The following is a 23046-nucleotide window of genomic DNA, read 5'->3' as shown; positions in this document are numbered from 1 at the left end:
ATATGAAAGAAAAACCACCGTACCTCAGACCAGATAGCGACATGACAACCAGGTCATGTGGACTGTGGTCTTGAGGACTGAGAGGTGAGGGAGGTTCAAGGCAGGTCGCTGAGGCCAGATCCCTGTCCAGCAAGTTTTAGGCAAGCAGAGAGAGAGATTGTTACTGAATCAGCAGCCCCTAGCTATCCAGACATCGGGATCATACCATGCACCCCCAGATTTGCATTCCCAGTTCCAGGATGTTTCCCAAATGAGATTGTTGCCAACACTTCAGCAAGATCTCTGGCACTTGGTGGACCTCAGCATGATTGAGACATTGTGAAGTCAATCCAGAAATACCCAGACTCCAGAGAGAAACACACCTTCACCTCACCCCCAATTTGTTGGGGCTTCGGTGAGGAAGGACAACTAATGGCAGAGTGCATTCAGGAGCTCAGAAGAAGGTAAATTCCCTATCATTTTTCTCTGGGAAAGAAGAAAGACCCATGGCACAGTGGAAAGAGAGAATCCAATCCTGATGTTGCTGTGTTGGCTTTTTGAATAGATACCAGTCTTCCAGTCTCAAAGCAGGCTCATTCTTACACCAGTTCTAAGCACATACATGTGTACACACATGCTCTAATGTATACTATATATATGTATATACATATATTATACATTATATATATTAAATGTATGTGTATTATGCATCTACACTATAATAAATGTTTGTATACTTTATATAAGATTATATTACATAGTATTTGTCTAAAGTACAGGTGATTTTCAAGGTAATAGAATTTATTTATTCATTCCTTTTTTTTCAGCAAATATTCTGAAATATACTATTTTGCATGCCAGGAATGTAAATCAGACAGGGTCCCTCCTTTCATGAAATCTATCTTCACGTCTGGGGTGACACAAAATGGGCAAATAATAAAACAAAGTAATTCAGGGTAATAACAATTGTGATGAAGGAGCAATATAATTGAAAATGAAGTAAGTTGGGCAGTTTAGGCAGGACTTTGCCTAACCATTAAAAAATTTCACCCATGGGGCGCCTGGGTAGCTCAGTGGGTTACAGCCTCTGCCTTCGGCTCAGGTCATGACCCCGGGGTCCTGGGATTGAGCCCCGCATACCATCAGGCTCTCTGCTCAGCGGGGAGCCTGCTTCCCTTCCTCTCTCTCTGCCTGCCTCTCTGCCTACTTGTGATCTCTGTCTGTCAAATGAATGAATAAAATCTTTAAAAATTTTTTTTCACCCATCTTTTCCACCCATTTTTTCTAAATTCTGTCCTCTATTTAGGCTCTTCCCTTCATGTTCATCAACCAGGAATCCAGAGAGGGTAGACTAGAGCAGGAGGCCAGAGTTTTGCTATCTACTGCTGGAACCACACAGGTTACACTAGGGGAAGTGAAAGTACTGCAGGCCTTTAAACTCTCCAGGGCTTCTCCCTGGTCCTGCTTTATCTCTGAGCACTGAGTCTAGGTGTGATGGGCAACAGGGAACTGTGTACCTGCCCCTGATTGCTCCGTCCTGGCTAGTTTTCTCCAATAAATGCTGTGCGGGGGTCTGGTACTTGTCATTCAGATGTATGCTAAATGTATTTATGAAAGTTTACTGCAGAAGGCTTTATAATAAGGAAGAATACATAGTATGTGTCTAATTATCGAATATTGATTAAATAACAACACGACAAACATGACAAAATGAATAAGAATCATATTGTTCTGAAAAGAAAGCTGCATTTTACCAATTCTATAGCCCACAGCCCTTTTGATCCACCACCCATGCATCCATCCATCCTTCTTTCCTTCCTTCCTTCTAATTTTGTTATTAACATTCAATGAGGCATTTTTCCCCATGAAGTATTTATCCTATTACTTCAAGGGATTGAAAACATCCTAATTTTGTTAAAGTGACTCCATTTCATGATTTTGCACTGTATCTAAAATCTTCAGTGGTCTCTCCCATTTAAGTTTGTGTCACCAAAACTGAGTAAGATGGCCAATAATCTGATGCTAACCAAAGCAGCCCCAAACATATGCCTTACAGTGGTGACATTGAAGTAAACTTTCACTTATAAGATAAATAAGTTCTGGTGGCCTAAGGTGTAGCTTGATGACTATAGTTAACAATATTGTACTGTATCCTTGAGAGCTGTTGAGAGATTTTTTTTTTAAATTTTATTTATTTATTTGACAGACAGAGATCACAAGTAGGCAGAGAGGCAGGCAGAGAGAGAGGAAGGGAAGCAGGCTTCCTGCTGAGCAGAGAGCCGGATGCGGGGCTCGATCCCAGGACTCTGGGACCATGACCCGAGCCGAAAGCAGAGGCCCCAACCCACTGAGCCACCCAGGTGCCCCAGAGAGAAGAGATCTTAAATGTTCTCACCATACACACAGAGATAAATACGTGAGGTGATGGAGGAGTTAAGTAATCTTCTTGTGCTAATCATGTGACAATATATACATATATCAAATCACCATGTGGTACCCCTTTTATACAATACGTCACCTCTATCTCAATAAAGCTAGAAAAGTTAGAATAAAAGTTAGAATAAAGCTAGAAAAGGGGAATACTAAAAAATCACATCCCTTAGAAAAAAGCTATTTGTGAGTGGCTGGCTGTAAACACCTTAGAGAAGTAGCAATTAGGGCAGTACCCTCACCCAGAGGCTGTGTCATTTTTGATGGCTGCTGGTAGAGGCAAAACATATGGTGGGAACTGTGTGCGCAGGTATGGGTGAGTAAAGCCAGCAGAGACTGTGGATGAATGTTAGGAAATGAAGATGCAACTATTAGAAAGTGTGTTCCTTTCTAACTTACACTTTGTTTATATGATGATATGTATGATGAGAAATACACAGAGAAATTTACACACAGAAAATTATTCTTTAAGTACCAGTTCTTTTATTTGTCGGGACAGGTGTTCCAATTGCAAGGATGAGTGTTGATGTCCATTCAGAAGCAATTCGTCTCGGTTTCCATGAACAAGCTTAGAGCCTGGTTCAAAAATGCAGTTAATTTTATTTATGTGATGTGTTCTGGCTTCTGGGTGCCTAGAGAAACATAACTCAAATTACATTCTAAGAGCAATGTCGTAAGCAAGCTTCTCAACTTCCAAACAAACAAACAAACAAAAAAAACAAAAAGTACCAGGGGTGGGAACTGGGGAGGGTTTGAGGTAGGAGTGAAAACCAAAGTGCTTGGTTTTTGGTAAGAAAGCTCATTCTGTGATGTATGGAAATGGGGAACAAACTGGCAGTTCATCATTATATATCATTAAAAAGAAGAAAAGTTTTTAAGGACTTCTCCTTCATGTCTGAGCGTAAAGCAAGTACCCAGAAAGTAACTGCCTTTCTTCAAGTCACTTGAACCATATGGTGACTTGGTTGCATTTGAAAACCAGTTTTGTATTTTGATCACAATAGTCAGTAAGAACATACTAGAAAAACATACTGACATCATGTAGTTTTCAATGATTACTGATGTGGAGATATGACTTAGAGGAGAAACTTCTCCCAGTGAGGCCACTCTGTGGCTAACCCTTCTTGTATGTAGTTAAAATAAGTCCAATTTCCACCAAATTTTATTCTATAGAAATTTATTTATTTTATAGAAATTTATTTTGTAGAATTTCATACTACTCTGAAAGACTCTAGTTCAGCAGTAACCAAAATGAACCCAGGACCAGGACAGCCTTAACATTCCTCTCAGCTTGCCTGACTTCAGACAGACTTCCTCCTGATTCCAGGCTCCTGACGTCCCTTTCCTCAGAGCATCTGTTTTAGAAAACATGTAAATTCTTTCGATGCCCCTTTGAGATATAAAGCTTTTAGAAGTCTTTTGCCAGTATTAAACCCAGAAATGTCTTTCTCCAGGAGCTGGGAGTTATTTCTTTAAAATGTAATCATCAAGGAGACAGGGCCTGTGGGAGAAGAGGAGGCTAACTGTGTAGTTCTGTGGGTGCACAGGAGCAAACTCGGATGGCCTAATCACGGAGAAGAACATTCGCAGACTTAGGAGTAACTCAGTGGCTTCACACATTGACCAACCTTCTCTCCTAGGGTCCTCCAGTACTCTTCCACAAGCTCCCCCCAGTGCTGACAAACTCTCCTGCCATTGATTTCAAAGAACATGAATTCAAACGCAATTCTGGCTTTTCTCTCCTGTTGCAATTGATTTGCATAAAATCTTCCTTTCTTATTTAACTTTCTTATTTAACTTTCTTATTTAACTTTGACTGGTGGAATTTTTGCTTGGACACCCAAATGTGATTATCTGTCGTGGGCATGAAAGCTTCTACTGTCCCGATGAGCTGCTTGATAAAGTTAGTGTGACCAGAAGGGTTTTGGCGGAGGATGGGGGCAGGCCTGGATGAGAAAAGAATTGATTTGCGTGTAGTGATAGGTCTCTACCGCTTTGTCTACTCAATCTTAATGAAAATAATAGACCAAAACTACAAATTACATTTCATAATTTGTGTAGCTATTTTATCACCAGTAGTTTGACAATCTCTGATGTTAATAATTCATTCTGTTTTGTTTTGTTTTCTTTTAGGAATGTTATTGGCTGGAGTAGGGAAGAGTGTTTATACCCCTTATATCCTATGGATTGTTGGAGAGAAAGATAGAGAAAGAAAGAAAGAGAGCAAACGAGTGAGCTATGTTTATACACCCTCATTCTTGCATACTTGGAAGGAATCTGTCTAGACTTACTGAAGCCCCGAAAACAAATATCGGGGGCCAGAGCAAAGCAAGCCACAAACCAGAGGGAGCTTTCAGGGAGCCTTCTGCTCTCATGTTAATTGCTTCAGACTTAAGGTAGTGACCCTAAGGCGTATTGTTCTTGGAGAATACCTTTGGACTTTGAGAAGATTATAACCATTTGTAGATATCTGGTGGCTGTCCATTATGAATGGAGCTCTTAGAAATTCTTTAAAAACTAAATTAAAGAGTTGTGAAAATGTTAAATATAATTAAACTTCCTTTTCCTTGAGACTTTTTGTGATTGTCTTACAAACCATCCCCAGCAGAATATGATTAAACCAATGAAAAAGGAGTTTGATTGTGGTGGTGATAATAATGGCAGTGGTGTGGGGAGAGAAGTGAAGTTTAGAATAATAATAATAATAATAATAAAATAAAGATGGTATAATTGTCATCACCAGTTGTTACCTAATTAGGCTGTCCTACTCTCTTAGAAATGGTAATAGCATATTTAATAGCTTTATTTATACGTCAAAGATGGATTCACAGATAACTAGCAAATTGCCTAACACTCTAAAGTTCTAAGAAAATCTCCTGAGTTAAAGTCAGTCTCTACTGGTGATGAAATCCTTTGAGAATTCTGTAATGAGCTGGGTCTGGGGGGAGCTAGATAGGAGAGGCTCTTGCTTATGACAAAAACAAACTTTGATGCCCAAAGAAAATAGTGTTCTCTAAATCAATAGCAAATCAGAACCAGACATAAGCTGATCTTTTGAAGAACTCAGATGTCAGAGTCTGTAACCATTTTGAAGTATTGCAGCTTCACATCGGTCAGAGGTTTACTTTGAAGATCTGGTCTGAAGCAGTTGCTTCACCTTTTGGAGGTTCCTATGATTTCAAGACCCTAAACTACATAGCAGAATAAACCTAATTCCTGCATGGCTTCAAGGTCAAAAGTCTTTCACATGTGTTATCCATTGTTTTGGAGAAAGTTCTTTCTTAGGGGCATCACCGGAATGGGAATCCACCCCCACCCGCACACACACAGCCTATCTTCTCTGAGAGATGAGTATACAAGTTTGAGGTGTAAAGGCATCCCCTCTGTGGGGATGAATCATTGTTCATCTTCTGAATCATTCTGAATCACTGTTTTTAGAAAGGCCAGACTTCAGCTTCTTGGTGCATAAACTCCACGTCCACTGTGAAGTTTGAGCATGTTGTTAACATACGCTTCCAGGGACAGATGGGTGGAGCCTGGAAGCCCCCTTCCAGGTTGCTACAAAGGGAACCTCCCAGCTTCTGAGGAGTCCACTAAGTGCTTACAGAATCCATAAGAATTATACGTTGTTAACCCATCAGGCTGCAGACTTACATCTAATAAACATTAGAGATAATGTTTTTAAAACACTTTTTTTTACTGATTATATCTTATATCGTTAGAACTCTTAATCATTTAGAAAATATGTTCAGAAGCATTATCTCAGTCTATGAACTTCATAGTTACCACCCACCCATCCATTCTCGTATTTATTCAATCGATAATTTTGAGTAGTTACTAAGCACCAGATATACCAATATGAGGTACATATTTATAAATGTGTTTTTGAATTGAGGAAATTGAGTATAAGTTTGATTAAATGATTAGATCAGCATCACAAGAGAGTAATGTTTAGGCCCAGGTCTTGCACACAGAAAGTAAGGCCAATCCAGTACCCTCCTCAGACTTTTAGATCTGAAAAGCCATTTACTCCGGCAGGGCAAATGACTAGGACCCAGTGCCTGTTGCTGCTGAGATAAGTTTGAGCTTTAAGTATTTTTCTTCTTTTTTTTCCTGAGAAGCAAATCTTCCTTCCATGTAGGTGGGAAGTCTAGCTCAGGAACCAGAAAAACATTGTGATATCTATGTTTCATCACTTCTCAAAGGAGAGGAAGTAGAAGAGAGAACTAAGTCAGGTACACAATGTCAATTTATATATCATTATGATACATCAATGGGACTAAAATTATGTGATCATTATTCATTGATTTGTATGTGCCCTGGAATGTTGGCCTCAAATAAAACTTGTGCTGTTTTGTTAAATGCATTTCTCCAAGAAGCTTACAATGTTAGAAAACGATTCATCTTCCTAATTTTTATAACATTGTGGTAAGGAATGGTGGAAGAGGGAATTGAGATGATTTGAACAATGTCAGAAGAACTGTGAGACATAAACTGATATACACATAGACTGATTTAAATACATTCGAATTTAGTCCAGGTATCAGATAACCTGGTAATGCTAATTTTTCAACTTTATTAGTTAATTCTTGATTATATTGTATTAATTCTGGGTGCACCTTATTATTCTTTTAGAGAATACATGTTTCATAAGGATATACTTGGGGTTAACTTTTCTTCCAGTATTTATGTATGCCAGCAAGGAAGCATTGCCTTATACATTGGTCCGGATAGGCCAGGTTGTGCCCTAGTAAAACAGCCATGAATTCCAGTGGTTAAAGACAAATAAGGCTTATTTCTGTATTAAAGCCAGGCAGAGGCTGGCTCTGCTCCCCAGAATCACTGAAAGGTTCTGGTTAAGTGCACAGGAAGATTTCTCCCGCCTCAACCTGGAAGTGACACAGGTGATTTCCATTCACATTTCTTTAGCCAAGACTAGTCTCACTGGCCAGCCGAAATGCAAGATCACCTAGGAAATTTATTTTCCCATGTGTTCAAGGACAGGAGAACTGGATACGTAGTATTTATCTCAGTATATTTGTAATACTCACAGCACATTGATGGGATTTGACAGCAGAGAAAGATGGAAAAGTATGCAAACCATTGTCTAAAGGAAAGAAAACACAACTGGCTACTTGATACTGTGTATAAATTCTTTTTAGTTTAAGGTATCTGTTTCTCAATCCATCTTTCTACATATCATTGATCATGATAAATAATTTTTTTAAAAGAATTTCATTACATACTGTACCGCTCACAGTTCTCTAGAGAAATGGAACCAATAGGGTATGTGTCTCTGTATGGAGAGATACCTATTTTAAGGAATTGACTCATGATATTGAGGCTGGCAAATCCCAAATCAGCAGGTTGGGCTGGCAGGCTAGAGATCTAGAAAGAGCCAACGCTGTACTTCAAGTGCACAGGCCATCTGCTGCAGAATTCCCTCTGACTAGGAGGAGGTCAGACTATGGTTCTCAGGAATTCTCCTGATGAGACCCATCCACATTAAAGGGGCTAATCAGCTTTATTCTAAGTTACTACTTTAAATGCTAATCTCATCCAAAACAACAATTACCACAGAATTATCCCGAATAATGTCTGAACACATTTCTGGACACCAGGGCCCAGCCAAACTGACACGTAAAATTAATTATCACACATACTTAAATATAATTCCACCAGCTATGGGAGCAAGAAGGATGTGCTTGCCCTTATGATCTGTGCCTTCGGCTTGAACTATTCTTTTATAGCCACATCCAGATTTATGATTCCATAACAATCAGGGTGTCTAGTAATAATCCCTTCAGAATTACTGAAGATCAGTTTGCTTTTAAATATTAAACTTACAAATGAAGTCTAAAGCCTAATGACGTGGCTTCTCCTCATTAGTTCAGTAAATTCCTTTATAGCATTAGCTCTTTTCAGATTCTTAATCACTAACCCATTACAATCTTCTATAAGTTTTCCTCAGATTTTTTCTTCAAGTATGAACATATTTCTACCCACCTAGATAAAATTTTTAAATGTGCATTAAAATCAGGTTCCTTTCTATGTTAAGAATTAGGTACTTAGTCTTAAATAGCATGTTGAAAAGTAGGAAGTGTATTGTTGCCTGAAGAAAAGTCATCCAACTTTTATAAATAGAAGAGAGGAAGAAACTATCACCTATCACATAATAGCTGAAACAGGGGACTTCATGAAATATGTTTTTCTTTTGTGAGGAATACCAGTAAGGCACTTGATCTGTGTCTCTGAATTACTAAAACAAGTGAAATCATGTTGTCACCTATTTCTAGAGCACTGGATGAGGATTAACAAGATAATGTTGGTAAATTGCTTGGCGAATCTCAGATGCAGGGCAGTTGGTGAGGAAGTAGTTAGCGAGGCACTGATTACAATATACTCACATGTGTGCAAACAAGTACACACACTTCTAAGGTACACTTACGTGTATGTATGCATCATAATGCGTTCTACGTGTTCCTACGTCATCTGAAGCAGGGTTCTCAGCCTTGGCACTGTTGACATGTTGGGTCAGACAATTTATTATGGGGGCTGTCCTGTGCATCGTAGGACATTTAGCAGCATGTAGAGGTCTCTACCCACTGCAGGCTAGTGGCACCCCTTGCTTCAGCTGTGACAACCAAAAATGTCTCCAGACATTGTCAAATGTCCCCTGGAGGGCAAACCTCTAGTTTAGAGGTTAAGACAGAATCAATGGTAGGGAGTTAAAATATGAGAAAATTCATAAATTAGGCTAAAAGGGAGCTTTTAAATTAAAAAGAGAATAAAACAGTTTTTTTTCCCAAAGTGATAGCTTAAAGGAGACTTTTTTTTAACTTGATATGTTGATCCCCCAAATTTATATTGGAGAAAAAAAGGACAAAGATGACTAAGATAATTTTGAACGAAATTGGCAGGGGAGCGTGCCCTTTTGATTAATTATTATATTAATTAAGGCAGCATGCTACTGAAATAGGAATAGGCAAATAGCCCAATGGAACATGATCAAGAATCTAGAAACAACCACAGACACAAGACGTCTCTTAACATTTGTAGGATCTAGTGCAACAGTGCAAATGGAAACCCATATGTCATTTAATTAAGCTAGCAAACAAGTGAAATATATTTTATCTTTCTAATTTGACATATACACATTTATATGTATATATACTTGGAAGGCAAAATTGGAATTTATAATTCCTGGACTCCTGGAGTTCCGTCTCAGAATGTGCTGGTACAGGAGGAGCAGGCCTCAGACTCCAGTTCCCGAATCTCAGTCTAACCCTATTCTCTTCCCATTACCAAAGGTCTCATGCACAGCCATGTGTGGACATCAGGACCCCAGCCTGTACATCCAAACTCTTTCCACAAATCCACCAACACAGCATCCACTTGGCCAGCCCTCAGGCTTATTGTGGTATGGTCTGCCTTTGGGAGAAGCACATTGTGCAGGCCATTGTATGTGGGCCCAGAGTTGTCTGGGCATGGAATTCTGGGATCCAGGGTCTCTATCACTAGCTAGGTTTAAAACTGTGATATGGGCTCTGGGTGGGTCAGTCTCTTTCCTTGCTGTCTCCTCTTACCTTAGGAAGGGATGTGGCTCGAGGGGGACCAAAGAAGACCCTTTGAGGCATGGGCCCTAAGCTTAGAGGCTCCCCTTCTTGAAGTCTGTGGTATTGTATAAACATATGAGGAATATATAGGGAAATGTTCTTTTCTTTTTTTTTTTAAGACTTATTTATTTGACAAAGAAAAAGACAGCGAGAAAGGGAACACAAGCAGGGGGAGTGGGAGAGGGAGAAGCGGGCTTCCCCCTGAGCAGAAAGCCCGATGTGGGGCTCGAACCTAGGACCCTGGGATCATGACCCGAGCTGCCAAACGCAGACACTTAATGACTGAGCCACCCAGGCATCCTGGGAAATGTTCTTACATGACAGAGTCTTTCAAACCGGTGGGGAAAGATAAGGGCATTTAACAAACAGTACTGGAATAATTGATCATTTATATAGAAAAAAATAAAATTATATCTTTTCCTTATAGCAGCATAAAATAAATTCAAAGCTATATTAAATACCAAAATATTAGAAGCAAAGATTTAGAGCTTTTTTTTTTTTTTTAAAATATCAGAGAATGACTATGATCTCAGAGAGACTATCATGTTGAGCCACAGGGGAAAGTCAGACAGATGCAACACAAAATCTATCACCACAGGCTCATAATTGATATCCTGGTGAGAAGTTTAACAGAATATTTGGTTGCTCTATAAACATTCACTAGAACACAGTTTAGGGCCTCAATTCAAAGATCTTAATTTGTTTTAATGAACAATGTAACTATTGTGGCCACCCTACGGAGTCAGGATTGACTGTCTCCCTCCTCCTCAAATTTAGTTCCTATGTCAGGCTGATAAGCCACAGAAGCACCAAGAGCGTATGAAAAGTTGTATTACTCACATAATGAAGCTTTCTGAGGAGAGCAGGGCAGGCACCCAAGCAGATCAAAAAGCCTAGAAGCCCAGTCTAATAAGGAGAAAAAAACATTAGACAAATCCCAATAAAGTGACATTCTACAAACTACCTGACCAGTACCTCTCAACACTGTCAAGATCGTTAAAACAAAGAAAGTCTGAGAAATTGTTAGGAGAGCCTAAGGAGCTATGACAACTTAACATGGTTTTATCCTGGAACAGAAACAGGACATTAGGTAAAACTAGGAAATGTGATTAAAGAATGTACTTAAGAATAATGTATCCATATTGGTTCATTGATTGTAACATACCATACTAATGAAGGAGTCAATAATAGGGGACACTGGACGCACAACACAAATATTATACTGTCTTTGCGACTTTCTATAAATCTAAAATTATTCTAAAAATAGATCTTATTTAAAAACTGTGTTAAAACTTTATTTAAAAACACCTGGGACCAATGGGTCAATAAAAGAGATTAAAGTCCCCACACCAGGATTATTCTTCTAAGGGAGTCTGGTATGTGAAAAGACAGTCTTAAAAATCGATGGGGAAGATATTAGACTTCTCACCTTATATTACCAGGGTGATAGGTTTATTCACACTGAAAATTTAAACATAGATGCTTATTCTTAGTATTTATAAAAATACATTTTAAATGGATTAAAAACAAATGTTAAAGGCAAAACAAATTTTAAAAGAAATTATAGGGAATAACTTTATAAGTGGCATAGAGAAGGTTTTTCTTAAATAAGATACATATGGAATAAAACAAAGGAACCATTACTTTGGTAAAAATTAAAGAGGATTAAAAGCTAATTTAATGAGGGTTTAAATCTAAAATCTTCAACTCAATTAAAAAAAAACAAAATAAACAAAGGCAAAGGATGGTCATTCACCAGGACAAGATATATGCAACTACAAGTGTCAAAGGATTACAAACAAGAATGTAAAAAAAATGTATAAGGAAATCCTATAGTTTAATAAATAGAAGCCAACAACTCAATAGAAAAATAGGAAAATATATGAGCAAGCAATTCATAGAAAAAGAAATTTAAAATATTTATTCTCATCAATCAGGGAAATGCGAATTTAAATCATCAAATACTAATTAATCCATTCAACAAATTGGCTGACAGTATAAGAAAATCGCAAATATGAATTGGGGGTAAGTGAAAACAACCAATACTTTTGGTGGTGTGGAGATCAGTGTAGCTACTTTCGAGGATCACTTGGCAAAACACAGTGATGTGTTTTGTGTGCAAAGACAAGGTGCCTACTGCACAGAAGTTCTCACAAAAGTGCACGGCGGGAGGTGGCACCTGGGGGGTTCGGTCGTTAGGTGTCTGCCTTGGGTTCAGGTCCTGGTCCCAGGGTCCTGGAATTGAGCCCTGCATCGCGTTCCCTGCTGGGTGGGGAGCCTATTTCTCCCTCTCTCACTCCCCCTGCTTGTTTTCCCTCCCTCACTGTGTCTCTCTGTGTCAAGTAAATTAATTAAATCTTAAAAAAAGAAAAAAGAAAAAAGAAGTGCACAAGGGGGCAAGGGGTTTTTCATTGCAGTATCAATTTGTTTTGTTTTGTTTAAACTGCCTTTTTTTGAAAGCTGAGGTGATGATTTTATTTTTTTAATTTTTTATTTAAATTCAATTAGCCAACAGGCAGTACATCATTAGTTTAAGATGTAGTGTTCAATAATTTATCAGTTGCATATAACACCCAATGCTCATCACATCATGTGCCCTCCTTAATGCCCAATCACCCAATTATAATAATGAATCATTGCCAACAATCTCAGTATATATCGGTAGCGGAAAGGCAAATGCTTCATGGACTATTCTTAAAAAGGTATTTTCTACATTCATTATAAACTAATGAAATATGCTACCATGTCATATTTTGAATATATACTGTTAAGGGAAATATATATACTGAAGAAGGATGTATGAAGATAAACAAATGAGAAGTCAATTTTAAGTCTTATTTACCTCATCATGAAAACAGATCCCTAAAATTATTATGGCAATGTTTTAGTTGATGTAATTTGAGTAACAGTAGAAAATTTTTTAAAAGATTCATTAAATAGTTTTTGACAATTCACAACAATCTTTCTTTCGCTGATAAAAATTAGCAAACTATTATTTTATTGACACCGGCAAAAGTAGTTTGGCAAATACTGAGAAAATGACAAAATTTAGAATTAAATTTCATTCAACTTCATACTGTCTAGATTCCCTGAATTTATTAAGATTCTATCTTCAGAAAAATGATATTTGTCAAACAGTGTTTGAAGACAAGGACTGTTTTGTTTCATTTTCATTTCTGTAACCCCAGTCCTCTGCACAATTTCTAGAGCAGAGTAATCATTCCAATATTGCTGAAGGAAAGCATGAGAAGTGCATTTCCGTCACTATCATCTAAATGCCTGACAGCTAGCTGTTAAGTCTTGGTGTGCTATAATGCAAGGCTCTTCATCGTTTTAACATTATTCCCATCTACTGCATTATTAAACATTTTTGTCAATCTGATCAATTTAATAAATATATTGTACTTGCTTTTTTAAATGTAAAATTTTAAAAGGTATTTTGTTACAGTAGCCACCCTTGTTTTCTGTAATTATTTATCTTCTGTCAATTAGATTAATGGTATCTATAATTACAGTTAAATGTAATATATATTAGTGGTCCTTAACTGGAGTAATTCTGCCCCCCAGGGCATATTTGACACAGTCCAGAGGTAAGGACGGTTGTCACAAATGGAGGACGTCTGCTCCTGGCATCTAGAGGATAGAGGTTAGGAAAGCTGCTACACATCCTGCAAGCACAGGACAGCTCCACACATAAAAGACTTACCTGGATTATGATGTTGTTGAGAAACCCTGATCTGTACTGCAGGGAGAAGGAAAGACCTTCAAAGACCAACTAGTAAATTAGTTCTCCCCATTGAGTGAATGTGTAACAGAAATCAGAATCTCCCAGAATAAGAGATGTCAACGCACATGGAAGGGCTGCATGTTTTCTTTGTTTGTTTTACTTCCTTCCCCCAGTAAGTTTGGCAGAAATGCCCCATCCTCTTCCCTGTGCCTTAAGGAATGGGAAGTGGGGCAGAGCTGGGCTCAGGGCGGACACTCACCTCCATAGTGATTAGAAAGGAGGAGTTTTTGCCTAGAATAGAGAAGACTAAGAATTTGACTCAAGAGGGAATGAAAACTCTGAATCTGGGCCCTGCAACCCACAGATACATCACACAGCTAAGAAAGGAACCGCACACACGCAGGCAGCAACATTAGGAAGTGGCTCAGCTCCCAGGAAAACTCAGGGTCAGATCCTCCCTCCATAGAGGGCCTGGGGACTGTAGATGTACTTCCGTTATCCATTCGAGCACAAACAAAAACCATTTGATAAAGATGCGCCTGGGTGGCTCAGTGGGTTAAGCCTCTGCCTTCAGCTCAGGTCATGATCCAGGGATCCTGGGATCGAGTCCCGCATCGGGCTCTCTGCTCAGCAGGGGGCCTGCTTCCCCTCTCTCTCTGCTCTGCCTCTCTGTCTGCTTGTGATCTCTCTCTCTGTCAAATGAATAAATAAAATCTTTAAAAAAAAAAAAGATGCAAAAGCAGTGAGTGTAGCTTTAGCAAGTAACACCAAACGAATGAAGAAGGAAAAAAATAATAATAAAAAATCCTGCAAAGGATCATTTGTAATCTTCTACAGTCACTGGTGTGATATTAAGTGTATTAAAGCCCAAATAATAAATTATGTTTGCCTGCCTTTGCATATTTTTCCATAGGCAATGCAAATAATAACTGAAATTATGCTAATCTAATCTGTTGTGACAATCTTAACTTAATCTTAACCGTAAGGGCAAGAGGAAAATGCTGAAAACTTGTTTCTCACTAATCCTGCTGCCACTGAATCTGAATTAAATTAATTTTCCACCTTTAACAAACCGGTGAGGCAAACGTCAAATATATCTCACCGTAGGAAGGTTAAAAATGTTTTTATGACTACTCTGAATAAAATCTCTGCATCCAAAATATGTGAGTAAGCACATGGAAATCCCCCAGACCCGTGCCTGCTCCGTAAAATGTGTGAGCTACTCTTTTTAATAATGCTGGGCCCCAAGACAGCTTCAAGTCTAGTAAGTGTCTCGTGACTAGCTGAGTGAAGACAGGGTAAGTGCGGTGGTCTAGTCCAGAAGTTCTCATGTGACCAGCGCTGAACATCATGGGGAAATATTTGGGGGAAACCTGGAGATACCAGGACCAGGAGCAGCAAGTGCACAATTGTCATTCGTTGTGTCTAGCAAATGTTCTTCAAGCAACAGCTTTTCTGAGTCAGGAAAAGATAGAGTGATCTGGATAGGAACAAAAATCTGAGTAAGAAAAATCAGTGACACGTGCCATCTCCTCGCAAGAATGGATGAGATGACATCTTGTAGCCATTTTGAAACAGGTGAAGGGAAGCATGTACTGATTATAGTGAATCAGTTAAACATCATATGGACTTCCACAGGAAAAGTAGCTCAGGGAAAAAGTATTTGTCCTGATGATAACATCAGAAATATAAAATCACCATGGGACCTATAAAAATAAGACGGTAGACTCTTATTAAAGCACATAAAACAGGATCTGAAAAAATGTTGTACAAAAGAAAATGCAAATTGAATATAACCACAAATCAGTTGGTAGCAATAAATGCTGACAACATAGAGATGTTATTGGCAAGTAATATCTAGAACATATGTAACACACACAACATATGGTTCACATTGTATTACCAATTATTAGAAATGCTTTTAAAACTTGTAAACATATGGCGTTATTTTAAACTATCTTTTTGTTATTTACTAATTATATTACATTGTCATCATGAAGCATTGTCTATGATTGATTTGTTGTAGTTTATTGAGATGTTCTGTGAAATAGTTCGTGATCAATTTATAAAAAAAATAATGGAGAGCTGGAGACAGTTAGAAATATAGTAGACAAAATAATAGGGTCATATTGAAAATTTTATTCCAATAATACTGAAAACTAAGGTGGAAGTCATTCATAACAAAATTTTAAAAATCTGAATTGATTTATAACATCAAAGCAGAATTAAATATATTTACTAACCAAAAATCTAGTTGGGCAGAGGGATGGGGAGATGGACAGACATGCAATAAAACAAGTAGAGTAAAATGTTAGTGAGCAGGGGGAGGGGCAAAGGGAGAGTATCTTCAAGCAGACTCCCTGAGATCATGAGTTGAGCCAAAATCAAGAGTTGAATACTTAACCTACTGAGCCACCCAGATACCCCTCGATCTTATTTAAATAATATCGTATAAACACGTTTCTATTATATTCTTTTATCTCCCCACCTCAGGCTTTCATATGCCACTCACTCATTCAAAAGAACTTGGTCATACCTTCTTTAAAATCAACCTATCAATGAGCTTTTCATATTAAAAAAAGATCTTTGAGCACCCACATTTATCCAAAACATGAAAATGTGGGTTAAATGCTGTCTTCCAGAAAAAAACTGATTTTTTTCTCCTAAGAGTGACAAATATTTATGACAATGATACATTTTCACAGAGAATTCCTAGAACCCCTCACAAGGTCTTGCTTTAAAATAATGCTCTGTACCACAGGCTGAATCAGCTCCCAACTAATTCTAATGTGACTCTCCCTCTAAATAGGAGTGGCAGAGGTGCGGGGGTGGAGCTGATTTTCCAACTCTTCCTAGAATGTTTGTATATACGCTGATAGGCATTAAGAACAAAACTTGGGAGACAGAGGGCACCATTAAATCAGCATTTGTCATATTTTTTTCCCAAGGGAATTTTTTAAAAAGGGGATTAGAAAATGTCAGTAAGAAAATTTTGGAAAGTCTAATTCGCAAGCTGACATTTTTTATGGGGAAGTTAGAAGATACGCTGATGATTGCTTTGATAGTTCAGATATTGTTGCTTTGCTTCTTAGGAGGCACTTAATCAGACTCTACTAAGAAGGAACAATGTGACAAATCTTTGAAATGGTGTGATGCATATTGCAATTCACACAGACATTCTGAGTGCTTTGTAAAAAGGTACTCTATCAGTCACTCAGACAGTAAGAATGAAAAACAGATGGATTGTGAAGAATAAAAACGAGGGGAGGAAAATGAGGCTCCATACTGCTCCCGAATGTGCAGCGTTGCATTCCTCTCTTCAGTTCACCCAAGTTCAGGTGCAGCTGAGAAGTGATGTCTGCACTTCTAACGGCCAATCTGTCAGCAGCACCTTCCATCCCAACCTCCATCTCCATATTTATTGTTCATCGCAAATTACTGTTTGAGTAGGGCTCTGAACGATGTCAGTAATAAATATTTACAGCTACTCCCACAAAACTCTTACCACTTCAGTAAGTGCAACATCATGGACACTGCAGAGGGGCTCAAGGCACAGCCTGCCAACTTCTGTGGCCAAAGACATGTTAGGAATTTCACTGGACCTTATAGGGACCTAACACAGCAAAGCAAAATTGTTGTTTTTTTTTTAAGATAGATTTATTTATTTATTTATTTATTTGACAGAGAGAGAGAGAGAGACAGCAAAAGAGGGAACACAAGCAGAAACAGGCTCTCTGCTCTGCAGCGCTGGATCCCAGGACCCTGGGATCATGACCTGAGCCCAAGACAGAAGCTTTAGGACTGACCCACCCAGGTATCCCAAGTTTGTTCTTTTTTAATGCTGAATGATGTTTTGTGGTATGGATGTGTCACAGTTTGCTTGACCATTCACACTTTGAGGGACAGCTAGGTTGTTTCCAAGTTTTGACTTTGACTGGTCATTTGTATGTAGATTTTTGTAAGAACATACATTTTCATTTCTCTGAAGTAAATGTTCAGGATTGCGGTTGCTGGGTCATATGGCATTTTGGTGTGCAATCTTTTGGTAAGAAGTTGTTAATTTGTTTTCCAGACTGGCTGTACTACTTGTTTCCCACACACTGTCTGATTGAGTTTCTCCACATCCTTACCAGCATTTGGTGCTGTCATTATTCTTTATTTTAGCCATTCTGACATGGGTATAGGAATATCTCACTGTGTTTTAAATTTGTATCACCTAATGGATAATGATATTGAACATCTTTTCATGTGCTTATTTAACATCTGTATGTTCTCTTCTGCGAACATACAGTTATCTTCGTATCGTTTGCCTACTTTCTAATTGGATTGTTTGTTTACTAAGTTTTAAGTGTTCTTCACCCATCATCAGTATTATTCTTTGTGGTTTTCAAATATCTTCTCTCATTTCATGGTTTGTTTCTTCATTCTCTTAATGGGATATTTGTTGAACAAATATAAATTTTAAATTTTGATGTCCATTTATTAACTTTTGCTTTCATGGATTATAGTTTTGGTGTTAAGCCCAAGAACTCTTTGGGGCATCTGCCTTCATCTGAGGTCATGATCCCAAGGTCCTTGGATCAAGTCCTGCATCAGGCTCCCAGCTCAACAGGGAGTCCGTTTCTTCTCCCTTTGCCTCTGCCCTCTCTCCTGTTTGTGCTCCCTCTCTCAAAAAATAAATAAATAAAACAATTTTTTTAAAAAAAGTCTAAGAACTCTTTGCTAAGTCCTAGATTCATGAAGATTATCTTCCATGTTTTTTCCTAAATGTTTTAGAATTTTATGCACTTTACATTTAGAATTTTACATTTGTGCATTTAAGTTCATGATCAATCTTGAGCTAATTTTCATACAAAGTATGAAGCTTAGGTCAAAATTTTGTTTGTTTCGTTTTTTGTTTTTGTTTTTGGATGTTCACTTCTCCAGCACCATTTGCTGGAAAGGCTGTCTTTCTTCCATTAAATTGCTTTTTTACCTTCGTCAAAAATCACATTTGGGTGCTTGGGTGGCTCAGCCATTATGCATCTGCCTTCGGTTCAGGTCATGATCCCAGGGTCCTGGGATGGAGCCCTGCATTGGGCTCCCTGCTCAGTGGGAAGCCCTCTCACACTCCCCTTGCTTGTGTTCGTTCTCTCACTCTTTCTCTCTCTGTCAAATAAATAAACAAAATCTTTTAAAAATTTTTTTAAAATAAGCATATTTAGGGGCTCCTGGGTGGCTCAGTGGGTTAAAGTCTCTGCCTTCGGCTCGGGTCATGATCCCAGGGTTCTGGGATCGAGCCCCGCATCGGGCTCTCTGCTCTGCAGACAGCCTGCTTCCTCCTCTCTCTCTCTCTGCCTGCCTCTCTGCCTGCTTGTGATCTCTATCTGTCAAATAAATAAATAAAATCTTAAAAAAAATAAAATAAAATAAAAATAAGCATATTTATGTGGAACTACTTATGGGTTTTTATTCTGTGCCAATTATATATATCCATGTCTTTCCCAATACCACATAGTCTTGATTACTATATTCAAATAGTAAGTCTTGAAGTTGGGTAAGCTATCTAGTCTGGCTCTGTTGTCACGCTCAAAAATCTAAATATAAAGTCTATTTTACATTTCTTTGAATATTCTCACTGGATATACTGAGCCACTTTACAACTGGGATTGAGAGGAGATTGCATCAGATACAATAGTACTATTATAGCCACTAGTACTTGCGTGTTGGGTTATTGTCTCTGCTTTCCATATAGGTTTTCCCAGGAAAACCCGTCAAGGATTACCAGTTAAAAATGCTCTTTCTTGGAGGCTTGTTTTCTATTTTGTAAAGTACTTGGCTAATGATAGATTTTAAAAAAGCAAGCCACTAGAAATGTTCAAAATGTGCTTTAGGGAATTGTATATAGTTGTGTTTCTTTGTTTACATTCTTTAGTCAAATGAACATATGAAGATAAAGAAGATAGAGACAGGAGATGGAATGTGCATAGTGGTCAGTGGGACTTCTGTCTCCATGGGAAGACTAAGGTTCTTTATAACCTTCAGAGTTCTGGCTTTACCAAAAAAAAGGGGGAGGGAGTAAATACAAGTAACAGTAGCTTTCAATAATATATTAACTATAAAACTGCTTTTAACTCAAAGTATAAAATATCTAGCACACTAAATCCACATACAGTCCTGACTACAGATACAATAAAAGAATTCAAATTCCAGTTCTGGTGATGGGTTCTGGCCCTGTTCAAATTCTAAAGAGGGCCCATGAATAGGTTCTGTATGGAGGAGGTTCTCTGAGGAGATTCTCTGAGGAGAGGAATGCTTGCTCTCAGTCGACCTCCAGCTCTCACCGAAAGCAATTACTTTCCCAGCTGAGATGGAGACTAAAAGTTTATGGAGAGGGACGCCTGGGTGGCTCGGTTGGTTGAGCCGCTGCCTTCGGCTCAGGTCATGATCCTGGGGTCCTGGGATCGAGTCCCGCATCTGGCTCCTTGCTCGGCAGGGAGCCTGCTTCCTCCTCTCTCTCTGCCTGCTTGTGTGTACTCTCTCTCTCTCTGACAAATAAATAAAATCTTTAAAAAAAAAAATAAATAAATAAAAGTTTATGGAGAACATAAATGGAGAACAATATCAAGGACTGTAGTCAAAAATGAATTCCCAGACCCTGAGGAATTACCTGTCATTATTTATTATTCACTTAACATTTTTAAGATGATCTACCCAAAAAGCCCTGTGGCTGTGAAGATAAAATATTCTTGTCAGATTACAACCTCTGTCAGAGAACTGTCTCAGATTGAATTTACCTTGGGGCTGAATTGTTCTCTGAGCAACTTCCCCAAGATTTTAAACTGCTTATCCCTTAATTATTTTTACATATAAACAACAATAACAAAATGAGTTATATTTGTCCTAGCATCCTTTCAAGTATGGCTAAAACATCTTCAGTTTGGAATTAAAATAACAATTAAAACTATAGCAAACAATTTAGGACATTAATATTAGATAGCTATCATAGTATTGAAGTTGAATAAAAAGCAAAAAGGGGGTTGTTACACATTTTTTCTAGGCTCTAGACTCACTTCATCTTAAATTTTAAACCAGAATGCGGGTCTGACCATTTTCCTCCATTTCACTTTAAGTGCACATTAGTTATTTCTTCATGTAGTAATAAATAAGTAGTAAATAAATCTCAACCTCAACAAATTCAAATTTGTATTCATGAAGTCACCCTCTACTCCCCAATACCACCATAGAGGCTCCTAATCCAGTATTTACTCTCTTATCTAAGAGCTGCATTATACACCAGTGATTAAAATTGGAGACTTCAGAGCCATCCAGTTAACTCAACTTGTTCTGATTCCAACATTACTGGGGGGGGGCAGAATTATAATTAAATCTGACTCTTTTAGATACTTCCACTTTTGGCAAAATGCAGCATGAGGAACAAGATTTACCTCTGCTGAAACAACTAAAAGAGGAAAAACTATACGAAACAGCAGTTTTCAGACATTTGACATCACGCAACATAGGACAGTGATCTCTGAAGGAGAGGAAATAGTTGCGTCCTATCATTATTCCAACTTACAACAAGGGGAGAGATTCCAGGCAGCAGTTCAAGAAAGGGGGAATCCAGGCAGATGCTGGTGATCACGTGCTGAACAGATGGAGCTGGGAGTCAGCAGAGGACTGGTGGCTACAGTGTTCAGGCAGAGTATCAGAAAGGAGAAACATGCACAGACATGTGCAGAGAGATCTCCAGGACTCCTGTCTACTATTCTGCTGACTACTGATCAACACAAGTCTCTTAGGAAACAACCTCGGGTGAAGAAAGAACTAATCGAAATTATTAGCTGGGACAATTCCAGAAACTAACACAGAGCTGGGAATAATTCATGTTTCCACCAGCTAGAATGGAAAACCTTAAAATTAATGGGACATCAAGTGCAATACTCAAAAGGGTATTGCGTTAGTAGTGAGGCAAATGCAGCTGTAGACTAAAGTGTTTTCTGGTCTCACCCCAAAAATCTTAAGAACAAACATCAAAAGGATCAAACTTTTTTTAAATAATGCAACTGTGCCCCAGAATAACACTCAAGTAGATAGGAATAAAAATATGTCTGATATTAAACAAAGTAAAACAAGCAATGTCTTTTTTTCATTTGAAAAAAAATTACCAGGTAGAAAAAGCAGGAAAATCTGACTTTAAAATAGAGAAAAATCGGGCGCCTGGGTGGCTCAGTGGTTTAAGCCGCTGTCTTCGGCTCAGGTCATGATCTCAGGGGTCCTGGGATCGAGTCCCATGTCGGGCTCTCTGCTCTGAAGGGAGCCTGCTTCCCTCTCACTCTCTCTGCCTGCCTCTCTGCCTACTTGTGATCTCTCTCTGTCAAATAAATAAATAAAATCTTTAAAAAAATAAATAAAATAGAGAAAAATCAAGCAATAGGCATAGAAGCAGAAATGACATATATGATAGAATTACTAGACAAGAACATCAAAAGTTATTAAAATTATATATGTCAAGAAGTAGAGAAAATGAGTATGCTCAGTAATGACAGGAAAAATATAAAAGACCTATATCAAATTTTTAGACTTGAAAATTACAATATTTGCAATGGAAATCATACTTGATTGAATTAACAGGAAATAATTGGTGAACTGAAAGAGGTAGCAATAGAAACTGCCCAAAAGGCTACAGAGAACATGACAGAAAAAACAAAAAGCAAAAACAGAGATTCAGTGTATTTTGGGATAATTTCAAGTGATCAAATATGTTTGTAATTATAGTCCTTGAAAAAAAAGGGTAGAGAGAATATTCTAAGGAATTGCGGATGAAGGTTTTCTAAATTTGATTTTAAAAAAGCTTTTTAAATACTTGGAAGCCTATTGAACCCTGAACATTAGAAACAAAGAAAATTATATCAAGGTACCTCACAATTAGATCACATAAAATCAGTAACAAAGAAACACCTTAAAAGCGGCCAGAAGAGAAAAAAATACACATTACATATAGGAGTACAGAGTTATGAATTAAAGTACACTTCTCATCAAAAAGAATATAAACTGGAAGACTGTGGTACATCTTTAAATTCCTGAGAGGGAAGTATTGTCAATCTAGAATTCTATTCCAAATGAAAATATCCTTCAAAAATGAAACGAATAGATATTTTTTCAGACTTAAACTAAAGCTAAAAGAATAAAAATTGTATCTGGTAGAAACTGAAATAATAAGACTATATAAACGGAATGAAGAATGTGGGGAAATATAAAACAATTTTTGATATTTTCAAAAGATATTCGACTACTTTTTATTTTTTTTTAAAG

General features: G+C 37.9%; 1 protein-coding gene across 4 annotated transcripts in view; it reads right to left on the bottom strand.

Moving 5' to 3' along the window:
- Positions 1-2869: 2869 nt before the first annotated feature.
- The window catches only part of SLC13A1 (solute carrier family 13 member 1), a 122471-nt gene continuing 102294 nt past the window's right edge, over positions 2870-23046 (bottom strand). For 2 of the 4 annotated variants that reach the window (XR_006820512.1, XR_006820514.1), the window contains 2 exons: positions 10866-10931; positions 2870-3041 (listed from right to left, as the gene is read on the bottom strand). The gene's annotated coding sequence lies outside the window, so the exon portion shown is untranslated. The remainder of the gene's footprint in view (positions 3042-10865; positions 10932-23046) is intronic. The other 2 variants (XR_006820513.1, XM_046020769.1) reach the window with 1 other exon arrangement.

This window comes from Meles meles, chromosome 10 (genome assembly GCF_922984935.1).
Source record: "Meles meles chromosome 10, mMelMel3.1 paternal haplotype, whole genome shotgun sequence".
NCBI classification, from domain to species: Eukaryota; Metazoa; Chordata; class Mammalia; order Carnivora; family Mustelidae; genus Meles; species Meles meles.
The sequence above is the reverse complement of the archived record's forward strand: the minus strand, read 5'-3'. Positions and strand labels throughout refer to the sequence as shown.